Below are 10,608 nucleotides of genomic sequence, written 5' to 3'. Positions count from 1 at the left end.
ACAGTATGCTGTGAGTGTGACTCAGTTTAGATGTCAAATGCATGATTTTGTGTCAGAGAAGAGACAACTTTGAACTTAGGGTAATGGAAAACTTCATGAAGAGCTAAGTCTTCAGTGGCCTCTGAGCCAAATTTAGAAAAGCAGAGAAGGGGATTGGGGGAGGAAAGGGAAGGATGGATGCATTCTGGAATCTCATGTACAAAAGCTTTTCTTGAAAACTGTACTGTCTAAATATATCAATTGAGCACCTGCTAAGTACTGAATATTATATTATAATATGCTCTGTGATAATATGCTCTGTGGAATATATGATTAAAGAGGAATTTCACCCTTAAAAGGTTATGGAATATTAAGAAAGTTGTAAAAATGTGCATCAGTCGCTAAAGTACAAAGTAGAAAGTTCTAAGCGTCATAAATAAGACAGGAGACGATAAAGTTCTATGGCCGTTTAGAGGAATGAGACATCACATCTAGGTAGTTATCAGAGAAGGCCTCGTGGAAAACAGTTGGCACTAAATGGGGCCTTATATGAACCCACAGACGAGAAAGTGACTTAATGGCAGTCAGGAAATGAGCCTGACCTGATGAACAAGTCAGAGATATTAGAAAGTGGGGAGGTCATTTCAAAGTTTATTGCAATAGTCAAGGTAGGGTAGTCTAGCTAAAGACCCAAATATTTGTTGATTAATTTTAAAATTATAATTGGCTGCATTTATTTTCTTGATCTTTTACCATCTTTTATAAATTATTTTGTAATATTATTTGAATTACCAAATCATAGTCATGAAATTTTCTTTATTATTTTACAATTAGACTTTATATCCTATTAGAAGTTTTTCTTGCTTTAATTTTTGAATCTTTTGATATGATCGGGCTCACGGTACATCATCACATTTGATTACTATCTTCACTGTTCAAAATTATTTTTATTATTACAAAAGAATTTGACATGCATTTCCTTAAATAGTGGTCAATGCATATTTTAATCTATTTTCACTATTTCCTGAAGTCTCTGCTTCTTTGCACCTCTCCCAGACATAGTATGTTATATTCATATTTCTAATGATTTATTTTATAGCTGTATTGCATGTGGTGAGTTATGTTAATATAATGGGAAAAAAAACAACAATATTTAAATATAAAACTCTGCTAGGATTGTATTCCAATCACCCATGTTCTGTCTCTGACAAGAGAATTATATGAAGTACCGAATTTTCTTCTCTGAGGTCAACTTCAGAGGGTTAAGGATGTACTTGAAATAGTATACTTTTCCACAATATATTTTCTCTATGAATGGGTCTGAGTGTGTGTTATGTGAATAGTGGTGTGGGGCTGACCTTGGCCATGTGTGAAGGCAGTGAATTTTTGGCAATGCACTAAAACCTTCCACTTCTCAGAATAAATTATGTCCCCATCTGTCTATGTCCACAGTGGCAGGACTTCTGACACCCAGAGCCAAAGGGGGAGGGATTGAGTATGGACTGAACAGAGGTTTGTTTGGAAGTGGGGAGAGGAGCTTAGTATCTGGGTTCCCTCTGCCTCCTTGTAGGGCCCTCATGATGCACAGCAGCCCTAGAAAACAATGAATGGAGGAAAGCATAGGATTCCCCACTCCCTTCTACCCATACATTCTTTAATTCAAAAAACGTATTGATCACTACTTTGTGCTGGGGACATAGTACAAGTTAAACTTCTGCCATGAACCTTGACTGCTCTCACTTTATAATTGAGTGGGGGTGACAAACATAAAACAAATAATTATATGAGTTATTATATTACAATTGTGACAAATGTTACAAGTTGGAAGTGCAGAGTGCTTTAAGGGAGGGTGACTAGAGTACCGTGATGTGCCAGCATCCCCAGAAAAGAAGAAAACAGAGCCGATTTCATTTGAAGCATAACTATTACCATCAGAATAAATTATAAAATTCTACTTTCTCAAGGAAATAGTGGTATAAATAATACCAAAACAATAGTAAGGAATTTAGAAAACTTTGGCTATATGATAAACTATACATTAAATTTTATTATAAAAATGATAAGGAATCTCTGATTTTTTTTCCTCACAATCTTTTAATAGCACACATTCCCCACAGAAAGAAAGAAATCTCATCTGAAATCTTATGCACCTGTGTGGCTAGTTAATTATTCACAAAGCATCATGGATCTGATATATATTTTCCCTATCTAATTCTGTTAGACAGTCAATTTGTAATGCTAAACAAAATGTGCACAGAAACCTTAAATATAGCATTGCAGATATTCTCTGAACAGCCATTTGTTTACTGTGAGATATTTAGAAAAATCAGATGAGCACACATATCATCTTAGTACATGTCATCTAAAATCGTCAATAAATAAATTGTTTAAATAGTAGTAGTTAAGAATAGAGACCCTGAGGAAAGAATCTAGGAGATCGTAAAAATGGTCACAAAGCTACACAATGATGACTACCAGATCAGCCACCAAATACATACATACATACATACATACATACATACATACATACATACATATGCTATGAGCAGGAGCAATCCTTTATTATTGGTTCATATGCTCCATTTCTAAGGATTCTTGAAGTAATTTTTATCGTGTAAGTTTTTTTCCAAATAAATAAGAAAAAAAAAAAAGAAGTTAAATGCACACCATTGGAAGAAACTTATTCCTAGAAAACAAAACCCAGAATTTATGAGCTCCTCCCTCTCCTTCACCCCTTGGAAGTAGAGGCTACTTTTCCTCTTTAAACAATATGTCCATCAAGGTTCTTTAGCAGCATCTGCTAAAAGTTAAATCAAAATGTATTTTTATTATTGGCGTTCTCAAATTCCAAGCACCTCTAGCTGATATTTCTTTCTTAGGCTTAGAGTGGGCTTGTGAGATAGACCCTGACTTAGAAAGAAAACTTTCTGTCTCAGTTGAGGTCTTTAGAATAATGACCCTAGAGGGAGCATTTTGAGGGAAGTTTCTGTTCTTGCTATGCCTGCCATTATAATCAGAGAATAAAAAACAGAGCAAGAAACTCCTTTCTAAAAGTACCCATAATCCTGGGGTTCTCCAGACAGAAATAAATGTCCTTCTGGTTTTACAGGATAAATAAACCAAAAAAAGCAAATAATACATCCTCCATACGAAAGAAGATTCTTGTTTTACAACACTTTTTATTGTCACCAAAAAATACAATAATATGTATCATATGTACAGTGCTTTTTAGACTATAAAGATTTTTACTACCATGTATTTGCTTGGTTCTATTCTCAGAGGGCTGGAGTTGGTCATGCACCCACCTTACACTCAGTAAATGATCTTCCAAGTTGTTAGAGTACTAATCCCCTTATTCTTCCTGGAATAAAAGGCTTCTTATCTGATGTGATGAAAATCCACAATTACTTGTTTAATCAAAAAAGGTATGTTAAAGCTGAGAATCATAAAAAATGACACACGTATATTTTAACCTATTAATTTAACTTGAGAAATACACCCATTCATTGGCTAAACTTCAAATGTAGGGCCAAGATCATTTCTTTGGCATGGGATTACTGGCTGGAGATCTGCGTTGACATGCTGCAGAAACAAATCCATACACATCCTCGACAAGCGTCAGTTATTTTGTTTTGTTAGTTTTGTTTTATACATGTGAAATAAGAACCTAAACACAGAGATGAAGTAATTCACAGAAGAATCTATCTAGGTTTTTCTGATTTTTCCCAATCTTTTGTTTGCTCACCTGTACTTAATTTGAAAGAATTGTTGATGAAATTCTCAAAACTTTCCAAAGCATTAGTCTTCATAGAAACAAAAACTCTTTTTAAAATTATACCTCATTTGTTTATTTAATATTTAACTAAATTTTATCATTACAAAACAGGAAACAAGTGGCATCAACAAGTTGGAGAATAAATACAACTGATTCATGTTATGAATACAACTCATTAAATAGCAGAAGTGTGTGCTTATCCTTAGCAGCCTATTTCCATAATCATCTGTGTCCCGCAGGGCAGACAGACTGGACAGAGTTATCAAGCCCAGCAAGTTGGTCAAGTGAGGGTCTATTAAAAGAATATACATGGTAATTGCTATATTTCAGGTGCTTTTCAAGAGTTATTGTGATATATAAATTAGAACTAAACTTGTTTTAAAATTATTTGATATTTTTACATTGAGTATAAGTTTTCAAAAAAGAACATTTCAGGATTATTAGGTCTACTCAGCATGACCCAGTGTTCCCACATAACAATGAGAATCAGAGATTCTGCTGGCCAAAAGTTGTAGATCCTGGCCAATGTGGTATTATTTTAAGAGTTCCAGATATCCTCTGCATTCCACCCAACAATATTCTTCACTTACTATTGATATCTGAGAGTCTTCTACCTTGGGAGCTTTATCCTTTAGGTCAGTGGTTCTCAAAATTTAAAGGACATAAGAATTGCCTGAAGAACCTGTTAAAATGCAGATCAGAGGCTCTGATAGAGATTCTGACCACGCACTACTGATGGAAACTCTGGAATCGGCTTCTTTAACAAGCATCACAGGTCATTCAAACACTACTCTTACACACTCTTTTAAGAAACAAATCTTTGAACACTATTGAAAGTATCATCACCAAGGATTGTCCCAGCTTTCTTTCCACTCCAGCAAGCCTGAATGAATATTTTCAGTTCCTGGAATAAACTACAATCTATCTCTTGAACACTTCTTTGTGATTCTGGGTAGTCACTCAGCAGTACTAAACGAGTGAAGAAAATGAATGTTAATATGCAAGTCTCCTCATAAAAGGTAAAAAAATATCCTCATTTAGCTGCCATTTAGATCCATTTTTAAGAATAGGGTTTAATAGGGAAAAGATAAAGATACTTGTTTTGGAAACGGAATAGGAGGTGAGATTTAAAATGGCTCGCTCCATAATTTGCTCTAGAACTGGCTTGAGATAAAAATGCTACTTCCTGTGTTGAGCTGGGGTGAAAAAAAAAATTTTCCATCAGTACTCATTTATTGTCTGCAGATCATTCACTGATGACTACTTAACCTTATTAGCAGAAGATCTTATTGTTAAGAATTATTCAACGCTAACCACGTCAGAGGATTAAGAGAAGCTCAAAAAAATTATCCCTGAAGATCTTGGGAGGAAAATGTGATGGGTAATTACAGATTAGTTCACTGAACTGGCCTCTGATATTAGATTTTGAGGCATTCAATTGTGGCTATTAGCATGCTCTCTCAGACTAACAAAAAAGAAATTGAAAAAATAATTTTCAATTGATCTTTATTCATAAAGCCATCTGATATATATTAAATAAGCCTCTACTGAGTGCTAGACAAAAGGAATAAAACAAAGGCCCTGTCCTCAAAATGTTTTTAACCTGTTGGTGATTGTATCAGATTTTGTCCTAAAAACACCTGTATAACAAACAACACATCTCAGTGATTATACAACAATAAACATTTGTCATGTGTCTGTAAGGTTCAGCTTATCTACTCTGAGTTTACTCATGAGTCTAAATGTCATCTGGAGATAACTAATCCAGGCTGATCTTGGCCGGGTCAACTTGTTTCTGCTTCATGTGCCTCTCACCCTCATCCTGAGACCAGCAGGCTAGTCTGGGCTTGTAGTTTTATGGCAATGGCTGAAGCACAAGAGAATAAACCCAATCTCAGCAGTGCTTCTTCACATTTATTGACATCCCATTGGACAAAGCCAGTTACAAGCCTGAACTTAAACTCAGGAGGCAAGGAAAATATTTCCCCTCTTGATAGAAAAATTGCAAAACCATACAGCAAAGGGTGCTAATATGAGGAGGGGAAGAAATCAAGGCAATTAAGATAATTTACTAGATGATATACACAAGAAAACACAAGATTAGGATTCAATAACAAACTGTGAAGAGTGTCAGTATCAAGAAAATCAAGTTTGTTACTTTATTTTTGTACTCTGTTTTTAATACAACTCTAGTGGCTCATTTTAAAACCTCAGCAGCAAGTTAATACGTTTGCTTAAACTTTTGTACTTGGTAAAATTTAAGAAGGACCTGAGGGATCTGAAGGTTTAAGAATTGTCCATATTCTTTTGAACCTAAAATTTGCTCAACATTAGGAAAACATCAAGTAGCAAGAGCAGAAAAGTAACTTAATGCTATTTTAAAGCTTCTAGGTATTAGAATAGCACAAAGAATATGCTCTAAATGGTATTTCTATTCTTTATTAAAATGTTTTTTGTAATTAGTAGTATTTCTATCAGCATAAACAGTAATTTGGAATTCATCCAAATTAAAAGCCCAATTCATCCACATGAAAAAGGAACATTAGTGGTGAATAGAGTGTTAAGAGTCAAACTTCTGTAGGGTAGATATGTCTGTGCAAGTTGGCGCAATTTAAATCAAATCTGTAGAAAACAAATAAAGGCAGATTAAATAGACAGTAAGTCTGAGGAAGGAAGAACCAGGAACCCAACAGGCTTCCAGACAGAAGTGCATTTCGCTTTCAGTTTTCTGAAAACTCTAAAACTCAAACTATATGAGAGTTTTCTAAAACTGAAAATTCTAAAACTCCAAATATACCATCATGAAATTTGCATTGGCATCTTCAAAATAAAACAACAAATATATGTAAAATAAGTCATTATGCATCTTTTTGTTATTTAGTATCTTATAGTTCTGATAAAGATGGATGCTACAAAGTGGAAAGGGTAACTTCACCATATAATATTGTAATATTAAGACTATGGACACTACCTTCAACAGGGAAGGTTGTGAAAGTGTTTCTGATGTCACTTACTTTGAATATTCAAGACAAGAGACAGGACTATGTCATCTGCATACAATTTCTCGCTATGTTGCCAGCACCATCTTGCTTCAGCGTCCATTGGTCATGTAACAATGATTTGACATAACCACACACAGTCGCATTGCATCTAAGCAATGTGACTAATCTATGACATCCAAAATTAGTTACTTACAATGTCTAGAGGGAAGTCAACATGGCAGTTCTGGCTTGTGCTTACCATAGAAACTAATAATTGTAGGCTCAGGATAATATAGATAACTTTAGATATTAAGACCTTATCAGCACGTACAAAACAGGGACAATTCTGGTGTAGTGAAAAGACCTATAGCCTGCAAAAACAAAATGAACCTCTGATGGAAAAAAATAAATATCTAACCACCTCATATCGTATGCAAAGCAAAACATCTAAAACTATACAAATTCTAGGAGAAAAATCTTTGAGGCCTTAGGTTTGCAAAAGATTTTTTTTTTTTTTTACAGAGAACAACAACATCACAGAAGCATAAACCATAAACAAGTTCGTAAGTCGGACTTCACCAAAATTAAAAATTACTCTTTGAAAGACACTCACTGTTAGGAAATGAGAAAAGTCAAAGACTGTTAACAAAACACCTGCCTCTTAAAGGAACTGATTCAGAATATATAAAGAATTCTTTGAACTCAATACAAAGATAAATAATACAATATTTTAAAAATTTGACAAAAGATTTTAATAGACATTCTGCAAAAGAAGAAATACAGGTGGCAAAATAAGCACCTGGAAAATTTCTCAATACATTGGGTAAAGGTTAAAGGCATAATAAGATACTATTACACATTTACTATATTTGCTAACATTTTTAAACTGAAAATGCCAAGTGTTGGCAGAAATGTAGAGCAACTGGAACACATGTATGTTGCAAAGTGGTACAGCAACTTTGAAAAACATTTTTCTTGTAGCATTCAACATATACATACTGTAAGACCCAGCAAATCTACTTCTATATATTTACTCAAAAGAAAACATTTGTCCACACAAAGACCTGTATGAGAATGTTTATAGTACCTTTTTTTTCATAATGGCCAAATACTGGAAATAACCCAGATGTCTATTAATTGAAAAAGAGATAAATTATAGTATATCTATAAAATATAATATTATTCAGCTCTAACAAAGAATAAACTATCAACCCATGCATCAACATAGAAGTATCTCACAGTCATTATGCTCAATGACAAGCTAGTCACCAAAGGATACATACTTTAAGATTACATTTTTATGAGAATCTTAAAAGGTAAAACTACAGAGACAGAGAACAGAACAGATACTGCCACTGACTGGGATGGGTAATGGGACTGACTACAAAGAGAGAACTTTGGTGGAGAATGGAAATGTTCTGAATCTCAGTTGTGATGGTAGTTACACAGCTCTTTACATTTGTCAAAACTCATCAGACTATAGAACTGAACATGAGAATTTTACTGTATGTAAATTATCTTAACAAAACTGACCTTTAATAAAAAAAAAACAAAGAAGCAGAGTCATAAAAGAGGAAATGGAAAAGACTGAAAGAGTGGATGGGAAGCTGACCAAGCTGGCGTCAAACAAGTCTCCAGAACTGTACTCTTCCATGGACCACCAAATGTACAGCTCTACATGGACCGCTGAGAGAAATCCAGAAACTTGTTGAGAAACTTCTATACATGAAGCGAATGAGAAAATACCCACATCCAAACGAGTAGGAAAGGCTGAGACCCCAATATCTGCACAGTGCCATATGATCAGGAGGAAACTCCCAACTCCTACCTTCTTCCAGAAAATTAAAGGGGTTTGGATCCCATATTTAGGCCCCATCAGAGGAACAGGCTCCCAAAACATCTACCTGTGAAAGCCAACAAGGCCCAGATCCATGAGACCCACAAGACTCTATATAACAGACAAAGGAGTAATTGTTACCAGGCAGGCAGGCACTCGCCATAGTTACTCCCTGCCCAGGACTCAGTGCAGACAGAACATGCAAAATTGCCCATCTCCCAGTTTTCTCTTGAAAGAGACACATTTGCATACTTTGAAAGCTATTGCCTGAGGGTCAGGATTATGATTTAGCACACACACACACACACACACACACACACAATAAAGTAGTATTCAGCCTTCAAAAAAGAAAATCTTGTCATGTTTGACAATATGGATGAACCTAGAGGGCATTATGCTAAGTAAAACAAGCCAGACAGAGAAAGACAAATGGTATTACTTATGTGTGAAATCTAATAAAGTTTTTAAAAGTCAAACTCACAGAAATAGAGGGTAGAAAAGTGGTTGCCAGGGGCTGGGAGTGGGGGTTATAGGGAGAGGTTGGTGCAAACTTTCAGTTATGAAATGAATAAGGTCTCATGATCTAGTGTATAACATGGTAACTATAGTTGATAAAACTATATTGTATAATTTAAATTTGCTGAGAGAGTAGAACTTAAATGTTCTCACCAAAAAAACCAAACAAGCAAAAAGTTAAATATGTGAGGTAATGGGTGTGTTAACTAGACTGGAGAAATCTTTTCACAATGAATATGTGTATGAAACCATGATGTTATATACTGCAAATATCTTATGATTTTATTTGTCATTATACCTCAATAAAGCTGACAAAAAAAGAAATGGATGAATGATTGCCATGTTTTGGATTGAGTAGATGAGATTAACTAAGATAATATTTGTAAAAATTTAACACAGTGCCTGACGGATAGTATGGACTTAATACATGTTAGCTATCATAATTTTTAGTTTGCCTAGGTTCAAGTTTATTTAGCAAAGGAAACCCAGTATGAACAGAACCAAAGAACTATCTACAAATAATATTAGAGAGGTTTAATGTGGCTGATTTGTTTCTTGACATTAGCAAAGTTTTTAAATAAAACTTTGTAGAAGAACATACAAAATGCCTTTTAAATAAAACTTTGTAGAAGAACATACAAAATGTCTATTATTAATTAATCACTCCAATAAATCTTCATTGAGTACCAGATAGCATGCTACATGTTGGGAATATAATCTAGTGGCAAATAAGATATCTTTACTCTCAACAATAAATTTGTAACATAGTAAGTAAGAAACTTACAAGTAAACATGTTAAGATAATAGGAGGGGCATCTATTGCAGTAACTGACCTCCCACCTGAGACTTAAGGATAAGAGTCAAAAAAGTTCGTAATATGGAAATTATAAGTAAACTGAGGACCTGATGGGTAATTATAATTATATTGGTAGAGGCAAGTGATAGTGGCGTGAGAGAAGAACATTCTATGCAAGGGGCAGTTTGTTTGAAAACCCAGACACAAATGGTGCCAGGTGCATTTCCACTGTTAGTACAGTTGAGGATGGAGGACGGCTGGAGCACATAGAGTTGCAAGGGGTGAACCTGGAGAGACAAACAGGGTCCATGTTAAGTTGAGCTTAGTAAATTATCCTAAGGATTTTGAACTTCACCCTTAGGATGATGGGAAGCCATTGAAAGGTTTTAAACTAAGAATGATCCATTCTGATTTGTGCTTCAGAAAAATTATCTTGGCTTCAGTATGGGGGACTGGAGAAGGCTGGGACCAAATTAATGGGAGGACCAAGAGAGGTATTGCAAGAGGAATAGAGAAAAATGAAGGATTCAACAGACTCTCATAAAAGTGTAAAATTCAGAGACTGACTGGTCATCAAGGCCAAAAGAGTAGTCATAATCAAGAATAATGCTCACATTTCTGGCTTAGGTGGCTTGGGGGATGATGATGCCAGTTATAAGAGATGGGAAATATTGAAGAGGGAGAAAGTTGGAAGGGAAGACATGGTTACATTTTTTCGTCACAC

The sequence above is a fragment of the Pteropus medius genome, unplaced genomic scaffold (assembly GCF_902729225.1).
Source record: "Pteropus medius unplaced genomic scaffold, Ma_sr-lr_union100, whole genome shotgun sequence".
Classification (NCBI taxonomy): domain Eukaryota; kingdom Metazoa; phylum Chordata; class Mammalia; order Chiroptera; family Pteropodidae; genus Pteropus; species Pteropus medius.
The sequence above is the reverse complement of the archived record's forward strand: the minus strand, read 5'-3'. Positions refer to the sequence as shown.